The following is a 22,297-nucleotide window of genomic DNA, read 5'->3' as shown; positions in this document are numbered from 1 at the left end:
TGGTCCATTAATATTTGACAAAGAAGGCAGCAGCATAAAATGGAGTGAAAATAGCCTCTTCAACAAATGGTGTTGGGAGAGCTGGACAGCTACATGCAAAAAAAGGAAACTCAACCACCAACTTATACCATACACAAAAATAAATTTAAGGTGAATAAAAGACTTAAATATAGGTTGTGACACCATTAAAGTCCTAGAGGAGAACATAGGCAGGAAAATCTCAGATATTCTATGCAGTAATATTTTCACTTATATGTCCCCCGGAACAAGGAACATAAAGGAAAGAATAAAAAAATAGGATCTCATAGAAATAAAAAGCTTTGCATGGCTAAAGAAAACAGCATTAAAATAAAAAGAGAACCAACTATATGGGAAAACATATTTGCTAATGATACCTCGGACAAGAGTTTGACCTCCAAAATATATAAAGAACTCACATGACTCCACTCTAAGAAGACAAGCAACCCAGCTAAAAAAATGGGCAAAGGATTTGAACAGACACTTCTCCAAGGAGGACATACAGAAGATCCAGAGACACATGAAAAGATGCTTAGTATCACTATCAGAGAAATGCAAGTTAAAATCACAATGAGATACCACTTCACACCAGTCAGAATGGCCATCATAAACAAAGCAACAAACAACAAGTGTTGGAGAGGTTGTGGAGAGAAGGAACCCTAGTGCACTGTTGGTGGTACTGCAGACTGGTGCAACCACTGTGGAAAATGGTATGGAATTTTCTCAGAAAACTAAAAATGAAACTGCCTTTTGACCCAGCAATTCCACTGCTAGGATTGTATCCTAAGAACCCTGAAACACCAACCCAAAAGAACCTATGCACCCCAATGTTCATAGCAGCACAATTTACAATAACCAAGTGCTGGAAGCAACCTAAGTGTCCATCAGTAAATGAATGGATCAAAAAACTATGGTACATTTACACAATGGAATTCTATGCAGCAGAAAAAAAGAAGGAGCTCCTACCCTTTGCAACAGCATGTATGGAACTAGAGAGCATTATGCTAAGTGAAATAAGCCAGGTGGTCAGGGACAAATACCACATGATCTCACCTTTAACAGGGACCTAAGCAACAAAACAACCAAGCAAGCAAAATATAACCAAAGACATTGAAATTGAGAAGAGGCTGACAGTGACCAGAGGGGAGAAGGGAAGGGATTATAGGGCAAAAGGGTGAAGAGTTTCTAGGAACAACTATAAAGGACACATAAACAATAACAAGGTGGGTGGAAACAGGGGAGGGATGTGGAGAGGGCAAGGGCGGGGAGAACAGGCAGAAAACCACTTGAACAACAATTTTTAAAATGTTAAAAAAAAAAAGAAGAAGCATTATGGGACCCAAAACACATGCAAGTCTGCCAGACCAGGGATTTTTGATTTATGAGAGCAGTAGGGACAGTGTGCAAGGAGAGTTCCCAACTAGGCTGCGATGAGGACCATCTCAAGAAGGAGCCATGTTTGGCCAACTGGGAATATGGAATTAGCACAGGTATTCTCTGCCCTTAGAATTAAGACATGGTTCTGATACCTTAAGGACAGGAAAGCCTCTATGTTTCCATGATCATTTCTCCTTTGTTATTAGTAAAACATTTAGCTGAAAAAGTCTAGCTTCTTTGGGATGAACTATAGGAAAGATATTTTTTCATACCTTGATCAAGAAACCAGAAAGAGAAGAGGGTGAGATAGGATTGAAAGGAAAATCTTGTCACAATTTTTCCCTGTCTTCTGCCCTCGTGTCATCAAAGTGTTTGAATTGGATTTGAACTAGTTTCCACGCTGTTAAGCTACTCAGCTTGCCCTTCTGAGCTCACCTTGGAAAACCAAGTGTGTAGGTCTTTATAGAGCAGGGGCTCCCAACCATGGAACAAAGTCCCTTAAACATGTGTTCCATGGTCAAGTGATTTGGGGAAATGTTTTATGATCCATCTTTGCTTGAAGGGATAGATACTAAAGGTGCTGAAAAGTACTGCAGCAAAGGAAGCTATCTGATTATTTTCCCAGAGTATAGGTCACTTATTTTTTCACAGAACAGTTACTGAGATCATCCTCTGTATTAAGCATTGTGCTTGGCCTGTGAAAGAAAGAGGTGGCTATCAGGGGCTTCCTATCATACACAGATGGCCCCAGAAGTACTAGCGACCCACCTAACCTCTTCTCTGCCTCACTTACTGCATTCTCTCCTCACTGGTTCCCCTGGATTCCTGGAACATTCCAGCATGCTATTGTCTCAGGTCCTTCTCTCTCTTGGGAAAGGTATTTCCCCCATAATTCACATGGCTCACTTCCTCACTTCATTCACCCATTCTCAGATTGCTGCCCAAGGCAGGCCTTACCTGACCTCTTTTTAAAATAGCACCCACATGCAATTTTGCATGTGATGACATGCAAATCCCTTATTCTGATGATTCTGTTACAAATCTATTTGTTTATGGTTTATTGTCTTTCTATTCCACTAGAATGTTGAATTTTAAACACCCAGAGCTCTATCTGAAATAAAGAAGGTGCTAACACTATTTATAAATTGAATGACAGAGTGGCCAAAAGTAGTTATTACCTCACAGAATTACAGTTTAGCAAAAGATATAAAAATATATTGAAAAGTTAATAGTGTAATAAGTGTTATGATTGTGAAAGAACAGGATGCAGTAGAAGAATAAGGGGCTAACACTTTACCCAGATGTAGAGGAAACAATATCTAAAGCCAAGCATGTGAAATGCCAGAACTGAGAGAAAACATGGTACATTTATGAAATAAAAGTTTAGTTTGACTAGCAGAGAGCAAGGCATCATAAAAATGAGACAAAAAGCTACAGAGCTTGGAAAGTCCTTGTAAACATATTAAAGTTTGGATTTTATCCTCAGAGTAAGGGGGTTATATTATGCATTTTAAGCAAGGAAAAGTAAAAAGTGATCTGTGTTTTAGAAACATTAGTCTGGGTGCAGTGTGGAGAATAGACCAAAGAAAACAAGACTCTAGGCAAGAGAACCAGCTCTGGAGGTGGTTGTAATAACATAATTAAGGCATATGATGGTTTATACAAGGACAAAGGCAACAGCAGTAAGTAAAATGGCTGGGTTTGGCCAATATTTGGAGGAGGGGTGCAATTAATAGGATTTGGTGATTCATTTGCTGTGAAGGGTAAAGGAGACTACATAATGCTACCATTCACTGTGCCCCCATTTTATTTTACATGACATCTCTTAATGCTGTAGGATTAGTATTCCATGGAATACATTACAGGAAATGCTGGTCTATACAAAATTACTGAATCTGTAAGTATAGATATTACAGACCATGGAGAACTACAGGTATATATAAAACACATCATTGGTTATATTCCTTTTAGCAAATAGTCAGAATGAATAAAACCACATTAGTAAAGCCTACCAGTATCAGTTCCTGTGGTTTTACTACCAGTTGAACTGACTCTGAGCAATACATCTAATTAAACCTAGTCAATATTCATTGACACAATAAGGAAGTTTTATTAGAAAAAGTCAGGCAGAGTTGATCTGAACCAAGTCTACCTCTTTGAATCAATTATGTTATTTGAAGCCCTGTTTACCTATGGAAAAGACTCTGTTCTTCCTCTCTAAATTAGGAAATGTTTTTATTCCTGCTGGTCACATGGGTTAGGGCTACACACGTACTTATGGAGGTACTTGAACATTTCAGCATTTGAGGTTAGGGTCAGGCTAAATTCAGAGAAAACCTGGTAGATGCCACTGGCAAACTGGCCCTATCGTTGATTTGGTTCCTTGCTCTCCAGTGAGCTGACACCCTTTCATTAACATTGAGCAGGTGAGATAGAGACTTAGCCTTCCAAGGGCAGAGCAAAGCTGAGAAGAGAGGAGCCATTTTTGAAGTCTGTCACCTTTCCTGAAGCTCCTGCCTTCAGACTTGGGGAGGACATCCCGACCCTCAGGAAATCCCCGCCATCTTACTTCTTGCACCCCAAGTGGTCCCACATCTCCAGCAGGGTGTCTAGCTGATCCCCCTGCAGTGTGTTTATTGAGGGCTGAGGATGGCCCTCTTATGTGCAGCACCAGAGGTGGTGTTCACATGGGTGAAGGGTCTGGGTGGGACATGATTCCCTGTATTCTCAGCTCAGTCTCTGCTGGTGAAACTGCTGGATCCAGGGGTGCTTTAGGGTATAAGGTCATTCTGAAAGTGTTCCATTGACTCAGGGTGATAAGGCTTCTCAACCTGAACAAGACTGAAGTATTGATGGAAAAGAGCTATATTATTAGCAAACAATATAGTTTCTTTTTCAATATAAATTATTATCGTTTAGTTTACATACATATCATTGTGATATAATCATATATCAAAACTGAATTATAACCAGTTTTCAGTTAGAAGTCATTGGCTTAAAAATTAACAATATAAAATAAGTACATGTTATTTCATAATTGAATTTGAGGTGTTTACCTTTGTCATCCCCTCACTTGACTTATTTTTAGTTTATAAAATTCATAGCCATATTATAGACAATGTGGAAAACAGCAATTTTAAAAAATTTTGATCCTACCTAAGTTTTGTTGTCTTTAATGTTATTTTTATCATAAATATGCTCTATTTTTCCTTCCATGTATATAGTATCTAGTTGTAATCATACTAAAATATAGTTCTAATACAATTTTGGAGTTAATACCCCATATCATGAACATTTTAATATTGTTACATAGTTTTCATGATCATTATTTTAATGGTTTTATAATATTCTATCAAGGGAATATGAAATGTCTTATATACCAACAATATTATTCTATTGGATTATATCTACTTATTTCCATTTTACAACACACTTGGATATTTTCTAAGTCCTCATTTATGGCATTACTTCTTGATGATGGATTCCTCAGAATGAAGGTACCAGTCCATATTTTTTAACAATTCCTTAACAAATTTTTTAATTATAGTTGACATTCAATATTTTATTAGTTTCATGTGTGCAGCATAGTGGTTAAACATTTGTATAATTTATGAAGTGATCCGCTCAATAAGTCTAGCACCCACCTGGCACTATGCATACTTACTACAGTATTATTGACTATATTCTTGCCACTTTATATCCCCATGACTATTTTGAAAGTACCAATTTGTACATCTTAATCCTTTTACCTTTTTTACCCAATAATTATTGATGGTTATTTAGTTATTGCCATTTTATTATTAATATTTTTTCTTCTTCTTAAAGAGTTCTCTTTAACTTTTCTTGTAATACTGGGTTGGGGTGAATAAATTCCTGTTGGTTCCCTCTAATGTATTCTTTTTCGGTTATTGTATTCTTCATTTCTGACTATTTTTATTTGTTTGTTTCCTAGCTCTTTGTTGAAGTTCTCATTGAGTTTAAGTTCTCACTGAGTTTATCTATTCTTCTCTTGAGTTCCTTGAGCATCCTATGACCAGTGTTTTGAACTCTGTCTCTAGTAGATCGCTCACCTCTATTTTGTTCTTTTTTTCTGGAGATTTTTCATGTTTTTCTTTTCTTTTTTTATTGTTGTTCAAGTACAGTTGTCTCCATTTTCACCCCACCACATGCCCCTGCCCCACCTATCCCCACTTGCCACCCTTGAACCTATCCCCTTTGGCTTTGTCTGAGTGTCCTTTATACATGTTCCTTGATGGCCCTTCTCCTATTATCCCTCTCCCCCTTCCTCTCTGGTAACTGTCAGTTTATTCTTCATTTCAATGTCTCTGATTATATTTTGCTTGCTTGCTTGTTTTGTTGATTATATTCTACTTATAGGTGAGATCATATGGTATTTCTCTTTCACTGCCTGGCTTACTTCACTTAGCATAATGCTTTCCAGTTCCATCCATGCTTTTGCAAAGGGTAAGAGCTCCTTTCTTTCTGCTGCATAGTATTCCATTGTTTTTTCATTTACAATGTGTTCCTTTGTTTTGTCACTTGGGCTGCCTCTGTCTGTGTGTTTCTTTGTGGTAGGTAAATCTGCTACATCTCCCAGTCTTGGCAGGGTGGCCTTATGTAGCAGGTGTCCTGTGGGACCCTGTGGCACCATCTACCTGGTCACCTGAGCCATGTGCTCCAGGGGTGCCTTTTGTGTGGGTTGTGGGTGACCTCCTGTTCTAACTGAAACTTGATGGCTGTTTTCACATCTATTGATAGACTGACCCTCAGACTGACTGGCTTTAAGGACTGGCTGTGACTACAGCAGATAAGCTGTAGTGCAGAGGCTGAGCCCATAGAGTGGGATTCACTTTAGCAAGATTCTGGTAACTGCCAAGTTCACCCTTTGGATATGTCATTTATGGAGCTAATTGGATTGTGCTCTGATGTGGTCTAAAGCTGGCCACTAGATGTGTTGGTTCTGGGGCTTGTTGGAAGGAGCTCTGGTGTAGACCCAGTAAGCTTCTGCCTATGCCTGGCCCTGGGCCATGTGGAAGGAGCTATAAAATGATCTGTGGTTTGTAGCTCCCTGTGCTAAACTTGGAGGTGCTTGGGAGAGACTATTTTGTGAACTGGTATGACTAGCACTAGTGCCACAGACTGCTTAGCAAGCGCTTCAGGGCATGCTGAGTCCAAGAACTGCTTATTTGGGATTTGTAGACCTTTGAGAAATTTTAAGAAAATCTGCAGTATGGGTGAAACTAGCCACTTGTGAGGAATAGTCAATGAAGAGGTTCAGGCTAGTTTACAGATTGATGAGGCAGGGTCTCAGGGACCGGGTGGGCTCAACCGGGTGGGGTGAACTGTGTTAGCCAAGTTAATGGAGATTCAGATATGGTGCCCACCCATACCTGCTAGCTGGCTGGAACAAAAGAGCAGTGGTGCCTGCCAGTGTGTCTGTCTGGGAGAAAGCTGCCCCTCCAGCCCTCATCCTGAAGCCAGGCTATCAGTTATTCCTCACATGTCCCTGGTGCTTTTCAACCTGCTATCCTTTTCCTGGTGTTTAGGGTGAGTATTTGTGAGCAAGTGAGTCTCCACAGGCTCTTTAAGAGGACACCTAGGTCTACAGAAGCCCTCCATTTCACCTGGATGGAATCCCTGCTGATTTTCACAGTCATATGGTGTGGGGACTCCTCTTCCTGGCACCAGTACTCTGAGCTAGGTCACCCCTTGTCCTCAGAGGACACCTCCAAGCCAAGATATCCCTCCAAATTTTTAACTGCCACACACTGGTATGGGACCAGACCATTTCATGTCTCCACTCCTCCTACCACTCTTAACATGGTTTCACACATATATATAGTTCTATAATTTAGTTGTAATTTTTATATAATCATAAGAGCAGGTGAGCACAGCATTTACCTCCTCTATCATCTTCACCGGTAGTCCCTCAATTGTACATATATTATTGAAAATACTAATACATTAGTCAAAGAGCATGGATGTTTTTATTATTCTTCACTGTCAAATACATTCTCAAGATAAGAGTTCATATTGCCACTAGCAATGTGTACAATTACCTGTCACACTACTTTGTGTTTCATTGGTCATCACAGCAGAAAAAAAAAAGTGTATCAGGTATGAACAATGCTCCTTAGCAATAGTACTAAGACACATATTTGGCCAAATGAAGGCTATTATATTTATCTAAACAATGAGGTGACTGGAGGAAATGTACCCCTGATTTAAAGTCTGTTCAGTTCCAGCAGTCTTCTAATGCCCCATATAGGTACATTTAGCTAGTGACCTAAAATGAAGTGGATGAGCCGGACAGAAAACTTACCCATTTGTTTTGTTCATTGATTTGCTAATTTTTTACTTTGTTTTGCTGTTTAAGCTCACTGCTCTTTAATATTTATATGAAAAGGCTGGAAGCCCACATATACTATTTCCTCCTCATAACTATTATCAAAATTTTTCAGAACAACATAGCAGCACAATTTATAATACCCAAGTAATGGAAGCAACCTAAGTGCCCATCAGTAAATGAATGGATAAAAAAACTATGGTACATTAACACAATGGAAATGACAATATATTTAGTTCTGCCAAAACAATTATATAGCATCACATATATCATGTTCTAATAGATAGTTGTTTGAATGAAAGATTTATAGAAAAATCTATTTTTTATTTTATTTTTTCAATTACAGTTTACATCCAATATTACACCTACCAGAGAATTACATTTGAAACCTTGAACAATCATCTTGAGCAATAGCTGGAGAAAAGCCTTACAACCATGGACAGACAGAAGAAAACCCTTCCGCACAATGTGGATGGTAGGGAGTGTGGAGGAGACACAAGAGGATTGGCTGGCCTCCCACGGGAAGCAGCTAAAGTGCTGGAGGATTATTTCAGTGGCTGGGGGCTTCCCCTTGAGATATGTAGGGTCTAAACCCCAAGCTGAGCTCCTCAGTCTACAGCACCAGAACTGGAAAGGAATCTAGATAACAACCAGCTGTGAACAGCAGCAGGGGTTCCATCAGCCAAGGACAGACAGCTGAAGAAGGAAAGAGACTTTTAAAGGGCCATACACAAAGTTTTGTTTGCAGCCACTTACTCTGGGTGCTGGAAAACAGAGGGCCGAATGAACTAGAGACACCTGAGGAGAGTCTGGGATTGGTGGCTCTGGGGAGACACCTGATGGAACAGCCACTAGGATGTATGTGATGAATCATTCCACAAACTGCAGAGGCCATCTCTCTCAGGCAGAGCATTCCTCTCTGAATGGCATCAGCCTGATGGGAAGCAATAGCCCTGTCTGCAGGTATTACTCTGCCCTACCCTGTGACACTTAAACCTGACTGCTGATTACAGCTTGATTAGAATAACAACTGGTCAGTTTGATGGCTGATTAGTTTAACATCTGAGGTGGAAAATTCAAAGCAGCTAAAATGAGAAGACAAAGAAATAGACCCAAAGTGAAAGAAGAGAATTTCCCAGAAGAACTAGATGAAATGTAAGTAAGTAATTTAAAAGATAGAGTTTAGAGTACTAACTATAAGGATACTCAACTGCAAGAAAAAAGGCATAAAAACTATTAAAAAAGGACCAGTCAGAAATAAAGAATGCACTATCTGAGACAAATACACTGGAATACACTGGAAGGAAAAAAAATGTAAGTTAGAGGAAGCAGAGGATAGAATCAGGGTTTTGGAAGAGAGGGTAGAAAAATACAAGCAGGCAGAGCAGCAAAAAGAAAACAAAATTGAAAAAAAATGAGGATAGCTTAAGAAACATCTTGGGATCGGTGGATAACCAATGTTATCCTTCACAACATGAAGGATAACAATGTCCACATCATGGGACTATGAAAAGGAGAAGAGAATGAGCAAGAGGTTGAGAACCTATTTGAAGAAATAGTAACAGAAAACTTCCCTAATCTGGTGAAGGAAAATGTCACACAGGGCCAGGAACATCATAGAATGACAAACAAGTTGGACCCAAAGAGGCCTACACTGAGACACATCATAATTAAAATGGCAAGGCTTAAATTCAAAGAGATAATCCTAACAGCCACAAGAGAAAAGCAGGGAATTAACCTACAAGGGAGTACCAATTAGACTCTCATCTGATTACTCATAAGAAACATTTCAGGCCAAAAGGGACTGGTATGAAATATTCAAGGTGATGAAAAGCAATGACCTATAACCAAGACTATTTTACTAGCACGGCTATCATTTAAAATTGAAAGAGAAATAAGGAGCTTCCCAGTCAAGGAAAAGATAAAGGAGTTCGTTAATGCCAAGTCAATACTGCAACAAATGTTAAAGGGCTTGCTTTAAGAAGAAGAAAAAGAGAAAGGGGGGAAAAAGACAGAGAAAAACAATCTAACAATAAAATGGCACTACACATGTATCTGTCAATAATTACTGTAAATGTAAATGGCTTAAATGCTCCAACCAAAAGACATAGGATAGCTGAATGGATAAGAAAACAAGACCCTATATATGCTGCCTCCAAGAGATCCATCTCAGATAGAAAGACACACAGAGACTAAAACTAAAGGGCTGGAAAAATACATTTCATGCAAATGGAAAAGGAAAGTAAAACACTGGGGTAGCAGTACTTGTATCTGATAAAATAGACTCTAAAACCAAGCTATAATAAGAGACAAAGGACACTACATAAAGAGAACAATCCAACAAGAGGATATAACCCTACTAAGCACTTACACATCCAACATAGGGGCACCAAAATATGTAAAGTAAATCTTGATGGACACAGAAGGAGAGATGAACAGAAATACAGTCATAGGTAGTAGTTTTAATACCCCATTGACTTCAATGGATAGATCTTCTAGGTAGAAAATCAAGGAGACAGCAGCCTTAATGGACACACTAGATATGATGGATTTTATTCTTATCTTCAGAGCATTTCACCCCAAAGCAGCAGAATGTACATACTTTTCAAGTGCACATGGAACATTTTCTAGGATAGACCACATGTTAGGACACAAAACACGTCTCAATAAATTTAAGAAGATTGCAATCATATCAAGCAGCATCTTCTCCCACCACAATGCTATGAAACTAGAAATTGATCACAAGAACACTGAAAAACATTCAAGGACATGGAAGCTAAATAACATGTATTAAACAATGAGTGGAGTAACAAAGATTTAAAAAGAAATCATTGAAACAAATGAAAAAGAGAACACAACAATCCAAAATCTGTGGGATGCTGGGAAAGCAATCTTAGGAGGGAAATTCATAGCATTATAGGCCTATCTTGAAAAACAAGAAAAAGCTTAAATAAACAATCTAACTTCACACTTGAAGGAACTTGAAAATGAACAACAAATAAAGCCCAAAGTGAGTAGAATGAAGGAAATAATAAAGATCAGAGCAAAAGCAAATGAAATAGAGTAAAAATTTTACACAAAAGATCAATGAATCCAAGAGCTGATTCTTTGAAGAAATAAATAAGGTTGACAAACCTTTAACCAGACTCATCAAGAAAAAAAGAGAAAGAACCCAAATAAACAAAATCAGAAATTAAAGAGGAGAAATAACAACTGACACCAAAGAAATACAAAGGATTGCAAGAAAATATTATGAACAATTATATGCCAGCAAATCAAACAACCTGGACAAAATGGATAAATTCCTAGAAACATATAATCCTCCAAAAATTAAATTAGGAAGAATCAGAGAATCTGAATGGAGAGATTATACCTAGTGTAATTGAAGCAGTAATCAAAAAACTCCCAAAAAACAAAAGCCCTGGACCAGATGGCTTCACAGGTGAATTTTACCAAACATTCTGAGAAGAACTAACACCTCTCCTTCTCAAACTATTTCATAAAATTCAAGAAGAGGGAAGTCTCCCAAACTCATTTTATAAGGCCAGCATTATCCATAATTCCAAAAACAGAAAAGACACTACAGAGAAAGAAAACAGAGGCCAATATCCCTGATGAACTTAGATTCTAAAATCCTCAACAAAATATTATCAAACCAAATACAGCAATGCATCAAAAAGATAATACACCATGACATAGTAGGATTTATTCCTAGAATGCAAGGGTGGTAAAACATTCATAAATCAATAAATGTGATTCATACATTACATTCATTACATACATTACATACATTACATTATGTGATTCAACATAAACAAAATGAAGGATAAAAAGTACATGATCATATCAATAGATACAGAAAAAGCTTTTGATAAAATCCAGCACCTATTTATGATATAAAAAAAGAAAACTTCTCTGTAAAGTGGGAATACAGGGAACATCCCTAAACATAATATAAGCCATATATGACAAACTGCCAGCATCATACTCACTGGGCAAAAATTACAAGGGTTCCCTTTAAGATGGGGACCAAGAACCTCTTGCTGCATGTTGCCACAGGCTGGCCTGGCAATGCTTCCCTCACTTCTGCTGCCTCCTTGAGCACTGCACTGGCACCTTCCTCCTTTTGCAGCCACAACTACCCTGGTGGAGGCCACGTGGAGTCTAGGGACTCCTCCCACAGTGAGAAAGCATTTGAGCTGGCCACCAACCTGGTGATAGCTACTTTCACATGCTCAGGAGAAAAGTTGAATTTGGCTATTAAAGATGCAAAGGCTGCCTTCAAGATGCAGAGTAAGAAATCTGGCCTGGATGGTGGCCCAATCCTCTTGGAGGCTACTAGGATCATATGGAGCAGAAGGAAGAAATTGCCTGTGCGGAGATGATCAATAATGGCAAGTCTGTCTTTGAAGCCTGCTGAGACATTGACACCTACTGGCAGGGCCTGGAGTAATACCTGGGTCTGGCTGGCTCCATGGCCAATGAGGTATCCAGTTCCCAGGCGGGTCCTTCGGTTATACCAGATGGGAGCCTCTGAGCATGTGCATGGGCATAGGGGCCTGGAACTAACCCTTTCCGGTCGCCTGCTGGAAGTTGGCCCAGCCTTGGCTTGTGGAAATGCCACGATCTTTAAGGCATCCCCTTTCGTGCCCATGTCCATGCTGCTGCTGGCTGAGATCTACACCAAGGCTAGTAGGGTGCCTGCCCCCTGTGACCAAACCTCTTCAACATAGTACAAGGAGGGGACAGTTCCTGTGTCAGCATCAGGACATGGCCAAGGTCTCCTTCAGTGGAAGTGTGCCCACCTGTGCAAAGTTCATGGAGATATCAGAGAAAGGAATCACAGCCCTCACCTTGGAGCTCAGAGTTAAGTCTCCACTGATCATCTTCTCAGACTTTGATCTGGAGAATGCTGTGAAATGGGCACTGATAGCCAACTTCCTCAGGTAGGATGAGGTTTGTTGTAATGGCACAAGGGTGTTTGTGCAAATGGAGATTCTGGGTAAATTCACAGAGCAAGTGGTGAAACAGACCCAAGGGATAAAAATTGGACACCCACTTCTGGAAGACACCAGAATGGGCTGGCCCCCTCATCAACTGACCACACCTGGAGCATGTCCTTGGGTTACTTAAACTGGCCAATGAGCGGGAGGCTAAGGTATTGTGTAGGGAAGACCTGTACACACCTGAAGATCCCAGATTGAAGGACGGCTATTACACGAGACCCCATGTGTTGACTAACTGCAGAGGTGACATGATGTGCGTGAAAGAGGAGCTCTTCAGCCCAATTATGTCCATCCTGTCAAGAGGCTGAATGAAGCCCACAACACCCTTTTGGACTGGCTGGCGGTGTCTTCATCAGGGATGTCCAGGACACCCATTGAGTGGCAGCCGAATTGCAGGCTAGGTTCTGCTACATCAACAACCACAATGTCAGCCCTGTGGAGTTGTCCTTCAGTGGATTTAAGAAGTCAGGGCTTGACAGAGAGAATGGCCATGTGACCGTGGAGTATTACTCACAATTAAAGACTATGTGTATAGAGATAGGTAACATAGAGTCTGTTTTTTGAAAGTGGTGGTGAAGCCTGTGGATGTGCTGGCCAAGGACTTGTGAGAGCAGCTCTCAACCAGAGTGTGGTTGCTCAGAGCATGAGTCCAGTCCAGAATCTCAACCTGTGACTCAGTCATTCCTGCTGACTGAAAGTGTGCAGAAGTGCCTTTAGTTTCTCATCAAAAAAGTTGTGATTTCCCACAATTCAAGTTTCTGTGTGACCCTGAACAGCAGTAACACACTTCTGGGGACAGGCTGGGATTCTGCCTCTCCCCAGACTCACCCCAACCTGTGTCCTCTCTCCATCTTCCTGTATATAACTTGCTCCTTTTAGGTGCCTGGTGGACTCAAGATGGATGACTTCAGATCACTGACATGCTTTCGACTCTGGCCCCTTGTCACTCCATTGTGAAGCTGACAGTTGGGACAGAGAGGGGTTCAGACACTGGATGAGTCTGTCCTTGTGAACCATTAACTTGTGAGAGAAAGCATTGTGTTCCCCCCCCCACCCCGGGCTGCGTCTTTGACCTCTAGCTTTCTCTCCTGTGACATAGCAGTTACCTGTTAAGTGGACAGGTTATTTCCATGCCACTGCACTGTACTGGAATTAAATAAATCACATGTTAAAAAAAAAAGATTGGAACCAAGACCAGGATGTCCACTTTCACCTCTCTTATTCAACATAGTACTGGAATTCCTAGACACAGCAATCAGATAAGAAAAAGAAAAAAAAAGGCGTCAAAATTGGAAAGGAAGAAGCAAAATTGTCTTTATTTGCAGATAATATGATACTGTACATAGAAAACTCCAAAGATTCCACCAAGAAACTACTCGAACAGAAAAATCAATTCAGCAAAGTAGCAGGATATAAAATCACTATTCAGAAATCAGTTGCATTTTCATATGCCAATAATGAACTAACAGAAAGAGAAATTAAGACAACAACCCCATTCACAATTGCTTCAGGAAGAATAAAATACTTAGGAATAAAGCTAACCAAGGATGTAAAAGACCTATATACTCAAAAAATTCTAAGACACTGAAGACATAAATTGAAGAAGATACAAATAAGTGGAAGTACATACCGTATCATAGACAGGAAGAATCAACATCATAAAAATGTCCATACTGCCCAAAGGAAATGTATAGATTTAACACAATTCCTATCAAGATTCCAATGACAGACTTCCAGCCAAGATGGAGGCATAGGTAGACACACTGTGTCTCCTTGGACAATCAAAATAAGGACAACAACAATTTAGAAATAAAATAACAACCAGAACAGATAGAAAATTGAACTATATGGAAGTCTGACAACCAAGGAGTTAAAATAGACACATTCATCCAGACCAGTAGGCAGGGCAGAGTCAAACGGCTGGCTGGGTGGAGAGGGGTCATGACACAAAAAGCAGTGGCACCAGGTATGCAAGGCACCCTGGGTGCCCAAGACTGTGGTGGGTGAACCCTGGGTATGCAGGCAGCGGCTGGCAGACCCCTGGCACAGGGTGGCAACAGGCAGACCCAGTGAGGCGGCGATTGTAAAGCAAGGCACTGCGCACAAGGCAGCTGACTGACCGTGCGGTCCCACATTTGCATGCAGATAAACCAGGCGAAACTGGGGAGCAAGACAGACTGTGCAGCCCATGGTGCCAGCGCCAGGAAATGAGGCCTTGAAACACTGATTGGAAACACCTGAGGGGGTTGAGGTGCTAGGAGAGACTCCCAGCCTCATAGGACAGTTCGTTGGAGAGACCTATAGGTCCTGGAATGTGCACAGGCCCACCCACACAGGAATCAGTGCCAGAAGGGCCCAGTTTGCTTGGGGGAAATGGCCGAGGGGACTGGGATCCAACGGAGAGCAGAGCAAGCACCATTGTTCGCTCTTGGACCCCACACCCACATACAGCATCACAACCCAGAGACTGGGTTACCCCACCCTGGTGAACACCTAAGGCTCTGCCCCCTCATACATAACAGGCATGACAAGACAAAAAAAATGGCCCAAATGGAAGAACAGAAGAAAGCTCTACAGCAAATACAACTAAGTGACTAAGAGATAGCCAACCTATCAGATGCACAGTTCAAAGCATTGGTGATCAGGATGCTCATAAAATTGGTTGAATTTGGTCACAAATTAGATGAAAAAATGAAGGCTATGCTAAGTGAAATGAAGGAAAATGCACAGGGAACCAATAGTGATGGGAAGAAAACTGGAACTCAAATCAATGGAGTGGATCAGAAGGAAGAAAGAAACAATCAAACAGAAAAGAATGAGGAAATAAGAATTCAAAAACATGAGGAGAGGCTTAGGAACCTCCAGGATATCTTTAAAGATTTCAACATCTGAATTACAGGAGTACCAGAAGGGGAAGAGGAAGAGCAACAAGTGGAAAACTTATTTGAACAAATAATAAAGGGGAACTCCCCCAATCAGGCAAAGGAAATAGACTTCCAGGAAGTCCAGGAGGCTCAGAGAGTCACAAAGAAGTTGGACCCAAGGAGGAACACACCAAGGCACAACATAATTACATTAGCTAAGATTAAAATGAAGGAGAGAATCCTAGCAGCAGCAAGAGATAAGGAGACAGTTACCTACAAAGGAGTTCCCATCAGACTGTCAGCTGATTTCTCAGAAGAGACCTTGCAGGCAAGAAGGGGCTGGAAAGAAGTATTCCAAGTCATGAAAGGCAAGGACCTACATCTAAGATTGCTCTATCCAGCAAAGCTTTCATTTAGAATGGAAGGGCAGATAAAGTGCTTCCCGGATAAGGTCAAGTTAAAGGAGTTCATCATCACCAAGCCCTTATTTTATGAAATGTTAAAGGGACTTATCTAAGAAAAAGAAGATAAAAAATATGTATAGTAAAAGGACAGCAAACTCACAATTATTAACAACCACACCTAAAATGAAAATAAAAACAAACTAAGCAAACAAGTAGAACAGGAACAGACCCACAGAAATGGAATTCACATGGAGGGTTAGCAACAGGGGAGTGGGAGGAGGGGGGGGGGAAGTTACAGAGAATAAGTAGCATAGATGATAGGTAGAAAATAGACAGGGGAAGGGCAAGAGTAGTATGGGGAATGTAGAAGCTAAAGAACTTATGACACATGGACATGAACTAAATGGGGGGAATGTGGGTGGGAGAGGGTGTGAAGGGGGCAGGGGATTGAAGGGGTAAAATGGGACAACTGTAATAGCATAATCAATAAATATATTTTTTAAAAAATCCAATGATATATTTCACAGAACTAGAACAAATATTTCAAAAATTTATATGGAAACACAAAGGCCCCACATAGCAACAGTGATCCTGAGAAAGAACAAAGTTTCAGGAATCATGCTACCTGATACTAAACTATACTACAAGGCTATAGTAATCAAAACAACCTGGCACTGGCATAAGAACAGACACATAGATCAATGAAACAGAATAGAGAGCCCAGAAATAAATCCATACATTTATAGTCAATTAATATTTGACACAGGGTGCAAGCACAAAGAATGGGCTAAAGATAGTTTATTCAATAAATGGTGTTGGGAAAATTGGACAGATATGTGCAGAAAAATGAAACTAGACCACATTCTTACACCACACACAAGAATAAATTCAAGATGGATCAAAGACTTAAATATTAGACCCAAGGCCATAAAAATCCTAGAAGAAAACATAAGCAGCAAAATCTTGGACATTGCTCATAGAAATTTATCAGATAAAGCTCCCCAGCAAGGAAGACAAAAGAAAAAAATAAAGAAATGGGACTTCATCAAACTAAAAAGTTTTTGCATAGCAAAGGAAATCATCAACAAAATAAAAAGACAACCCACAGAATGTTAGAACATATTCCCTGATACATCTGATAAGGGGTTAATATCCAAAATTTATAAAGTGCTTACAAAATGCAACACCAAACAAACCAAACAACTCAATTAAAAAATGGACAAAGGACTTGAATAGACACTTCTCTACAGAGAACATACAGATGGCCAATAGACATATGAAAAGATGTTCACTCAAAGTCACTAATCATCAGAAAAATGCAAATAAAAATCACAATGAGATATTACCACACACATGTCAGAATGGCTATCATGAATCAACAAACAACAAGTTCTGATGAGGGTGTGGGGAAAGGGTAACACTGTTGCACTGTTGGCGGAAATGCAGATTGGTGCAACCACTATGGAAAGCAGTATGGAGATACCTCAAAAAATTTAAAATGGATATGCCTTTTGACCCAGTGATTCCACTTCTGGGAATATATCTGAAGGAACCCAAAAACACTAATTCGAAAGAACATAAGCACCTGTGTATTCATTGAAGAGTTATTTACAATCACCAAGATATAGAAGCAGCCCAAGTATCCATCAATAATGAGTGGATAAAACAACTATGGGACATTTACACAATAGGATTCTACTTGTACATTAAAAAAAGTAAAATTTACCCTTTGCAACAGTATTGATGGAGAACATTATGCTAAGTGAAATAAGCCAGTCAGAGAAAGACAAACACCATATGATTTCACTCATATGTGGAATCTAATGAACAAATGGAACTAACATGCAAAACAGAGACAGACTTATAGATGGAGAATAGATGACAGCTAGTGGGGTGGAAGAGGTGAAGTTAGAGGTGGAGGGATTGAGCAAAAAGGAAAAAGGACTCATGAACATGGACAACAGTGAGGTGATTGCTGGGGGTAGGGTGGTATAAGGGAACTAAATGGTATTCTCAGCTAAAAAGCTATTTGCAGCCCTGGCTGGTGTAGCTCAGTGGATTGAGTGAGGGCTTCAAACCAAAAGGTCGCTGGTTCCGTTCTCAGGCAGAGCACATGCCTGGGTTGCAGGCTAGGTCCCCAGTAGGGGACATGCGAGAGGCAAACACACATTGATGTTTCTCTCCCTCTCTTTCTCCTTCCCTTCTCTTCTCTCTAAAACTAAATAAATAAAATCTTAAAAACATGAAATTTTAAAAAGCTATTTGCAAATTTTACAAGTAAAAAGGGAGACTTACTATTATTTTAAATTACATTTATTTCAATACCTGTGTGTTTCAACTTTAGTTTCCCTCAAATACTTGTTTCATTTCCTCTGAATGGTCTATTTCCTTTGCCCAACTTTAAAATTTTGGTTTCAATGCTTTTTTATTTCTCAATTAATACCTGTTCTTTATATAATAAACATTATAACATTTAGTCTCTCTGTTTCACACCAAGTATGTTTATCAGTTTACTGCTTAACATTTTTAGAGATATTTACCATGTTTTTTGAACCATAAGATGCACCTACTTTTAGAGGAGGAAAATAGGAAAAAAAGTTTTGAAGCAAAAAAATGTGGTAAAATATTTAATAACATAAATAACATAATATTTCACCAATGTAAATGTAAACAGAACTCAACAGCAGCATTAACAACCATTATTCCTCCAAAATTTGAGGGGTGGCGAGTGTGCTTTATAGTCCAAAAATATGGTAACATTTATTTTTAAAGTATATTTTATTGATTATGCTATTAGTTTTCCCAATATTTTAATCCCTTTTATCTCCCCCCACCCATCACCCCTGCCCCACCCTCAAGCATTCCCTGCTCTTTTAGTTCATGTCCATGGGTTGTACATATAAGTTCTTTGGCTTCTCTATTTCCTATACTATTCTTAACTTCCCCCTATCTATTTTATGCATACCAATTATCCCTTTTATTCCCTGTAACTCCCCCTCCCATTCTCCTCCTCCCCTTCCCCATTGTTATCCCTCAATGTGATCTCCATTTCTGTGATTCTGTTCCTGTTCTAGTGGTTTCCTTAGTTTTTGTTCTTTAGGTTCAGTTGTTGATAGTTGTGAGTTTGTTGTCATTTCACTGTTCATATATTTTATCTTTTTTCTTAGATAAGTCTCTTTAACATTTCATATAATAAAGGCTTTGTGATGATGAACTCCTTTAACTTTACCTTATCTGGGAATGACTTTATTTGCCCTTCCATTCTAAATGATAGCTTTTGCTGGATAAAGTAATCTTGGATGTAGGTCCTTTACTTTCATGACTCTGAATACTTCCTTCCAGCCCCTTCTTGCCTGTGAGGTTCCTTTGGAGAAATCAGGTGATAGTCTTATGGGAACTCCATTGTAGGTAACTGTCTTCTTTTTTCTTGATGTTTTTAAGATTCTCTCCTTATCTTTGATCTTGGGTAATGTAATCATGACGTGCTTTGGTGTGTTTCTTCTTGGATACAGCTTCTTTGGGATTCTCTGAACATCCTGGACTTGCATGTCTAGTTCCTTTGCCAGATTGGGGAAGTTTTCCTTCATTATTTGTTCAAATAAGTTTTCAATTTCTTGCTATTCCTCTTCTCCTTCTGGCACCCTTATGATTTGGATGTTGCAATGTTTAAACTTGTCCCAGAGATTCCTTAACCTCTCTTCATTTTTTGGAATTCTTATTTCTTCATTCTGTTCTGGTTGAATGTTTATTTCTTCCTTCTGTTGCAAATCATTGATTTTCTTTGATTTCCAGTTTTCTTCCTTTTACTGTTGGTTTCCTGTATATTTGTCTTTATTTCCCTCTGTACAGTCTTCACTTCTTCCTCTGTTTTGCGACCACACTCAGTAATTTCTGCGAGCATCATGACTATCAGTGTTTTGAGCTCTGCATCTGACAATTTTGCTATCTCCTTGTCACTTACTTCTTTTTCTGGAGTTTTGATCTGTTCTTTCATTTGGGCCAAATTTCTGTGTCTCTGCATACCTATTACATTGTAAGGGGTGGAGCCTTAGGTCTTCACCAGGGTAGGGCAACCCATGTTTCTGCACTGTGGCCGGGGGGAGGGGTCATAGAGGGAGCAATGCTGCTTGCTTGTCTCTTGCCACAATTTCCATCACTTCCCTCTCTTCCCACAAGCAGATAGTGCTTTTTCAGGTGCTGATTCCTGGGTGGGTGGGCTTGCCTACTTTCTAGGATCCTGTGGGCCCTTCTAATGGACTCTCCCATGAAACTTGAAGTTTCTCTCCCCTCCACAACCCCCACAGGTTATTACAGTCAGAGGGTTTGAGGCCTTACTTTCCATTGCTGGAACCCTGAGTTTCACAGTCTATCTCAGTCCCCAGTTGTTCCTCCCTGCTTATCTGCATGCAAACGTAGGACTGCCAGGAATACCAGCCACCACCTTGGTCCTCTCCACCTTGGCTGCCTGTCTCTGTCTCTCCTACCAGTCTGGAGGAATGTTTCTTTAACTCCTTGGTTGTCAGACTTCCATACATTTTGATTTTCTGCCACTTCTGGTTGCTTTTTGTTATTAAATTGGTTGTTATCCTTCTTCTGGTTGTGCGAGGAACCGAAACATATCTGCCTATGCCTCCACCTTGGCTGGAAGCTTCCCAGGTACTCAGATTATTACTTTAAATAGGTGAATTGCATGATATATAAATTATATCTCAATAAAACTGTGTTTGTTTGTATTTCACATATCTTATGGCATTTGTTTCTCAAAAAATGAGAAGATTGTAACCAAATGTTGCCAGCTTTGAAGATGGAGGAACCAAGGAAAGCAGATTGCCTCTGGAATCTTGAAAAGGCCAGATAATTAATTCTCCTCTAGTGTGTCCAGAAGGGTACACGCTCTGCCAACACCTTTATTTTAGGCCAGTAATACCATTCTGGTGCTTAAGCAAGTAAGTTTGTGGTAATTTGATACAGCAGCAATAGAAAACTAATACAGTTATAACTACAGTTTTAAAGTTTTTAATAATTCTAACATCTATGTTATCTCAGGGTTGGTAACTGTTGTTTATTCCCTTCCAGGTTGTGATTTTCCTGGTTCTTCATATGCTGAATAGTTTTGGCTCCCATTCTTCATATTTTGAATATTATGCTGTGCAATTGTGAGTCTTGTTTAAAACCTTGTTTTGTTTTCCTAATCAAGCAAGTTATCTAGTTTAGGCCACACATCTCAATCCACCATTTGTGGGCTGTAGTTCCAAGGTCAATTCAGTTCTCATGTCCTTTACTGTCCTATTTAAATCTGTCCTATCTGTGTGATGGCCAGTCTGAGACCTGGGTGTAGTTCAATTCCCAAAGCCTTTGGTGTGCTATTCAGGGTCACATCAACGCATGCTAACTCAGAGGTCAGCCCAGAAGTTTCTCCACTACTTTATGGAATAGCTCTTTTAAGCTTTGCATTCTCTGTGATCTTCCCAACCTTCTCTGAGGTCCCTGACAAATGGGGCAGCAAGAAGGTTTCCCAGCCTGAGTGAGGAACGTACATGCTTCCCCAGATGTCCTTTAGCACCTGAGATTAGGTAGGAACACTTGAACAAGCTCTGACAAAGAAAAGCTAAGCACCACATTGACTTCTAAACTCTTAAGAAAAATATTGTTTGGATAAGATCGTGTAATGAAATTTTAAACAGAAATACAGTAAAGGGAGGGACTTTTTTTAGATATTTGTAAGTTCACAGCTAGTTGTCAAAAATAACAGAGAAATTTCATGCACTTTTTATCCAGTTTCCCTAATGGTGACATCTTGCAAAATTCTAGTAAAATACCACAACCAGGATACTGACACTGATATAGTCAAGATACAGAACAGTTCCATTACCAGCCACAAGGCTCCTTTATGTTGCCTTTTTTTAGCCACATTTATTTCCTCCTACTCCAACCCCTCCCTAATCATTTAACCCCTGTCAACCATTTTTCTGTTTTCTATTTCAATAATTTGTCATTTCAAAAATAGCATGTAACATATGAACCATAAATATGAGCAAGGAAAAACAAATAATTCTGTGCTAGACCATTAAATTAGGCATATAAAAAGGAAAGTCTCTTTTTAATAGTAGTAGCAGTGCTAGGATCAGCATTCAATGCTCAATTTCACTCTTAGCCCAGTTGCCTCATTATCTCAATGAACTATTTCATATATATACTTCAGATATACATGGATTATATTGGATTATATTTAATAAGTATTAAATACATACTTCAAATACATACATATATAAAATATATTGG

General features: G+C 39.6%; 2 pseudogenes; one reads left to right on the top strand and one right to left on the bottom strand.

Annotated features, from left to right (window-relative positions):
* LOC123817633 overlaps positions 1-7,485 on the bottom strand; it is a 145,941-nt pseudogene extending 138,456 nt beyond the window's left edge.
* Positions 7,486-8,176: 691 nt separating this feature from the next.
* Positions 8,177-13,311, top strand: LOC123817627 (annotated as a pseudogene).
* Positions 13,312-22,297: the final 8,986 nt, after the last annotated feature.

The sequence above is a fragment of the Phyllostomus hastatus genome, unplaced genomic scaffold (assembly GCF_019186645.2).
Source record: "Phyllostomus hastatus isolate PE091 unplaced genomic scaffold, TTU_PhHast_1.1 phas_contig_113, whole genome shotgun sequence".
Classification (NCBI taxonomy): domain Eukaryota; kingdom Metazoa; phylum Chordata; class Mammalia; order Chiroptera; family Phyllostomidae; genus Phyllostomus; species Phyllostomus hastatus.
Note: the sequence above shows the minus strand (reverse complement) of the source record. Positions and strands in the feature narration are given on the sequence as shown.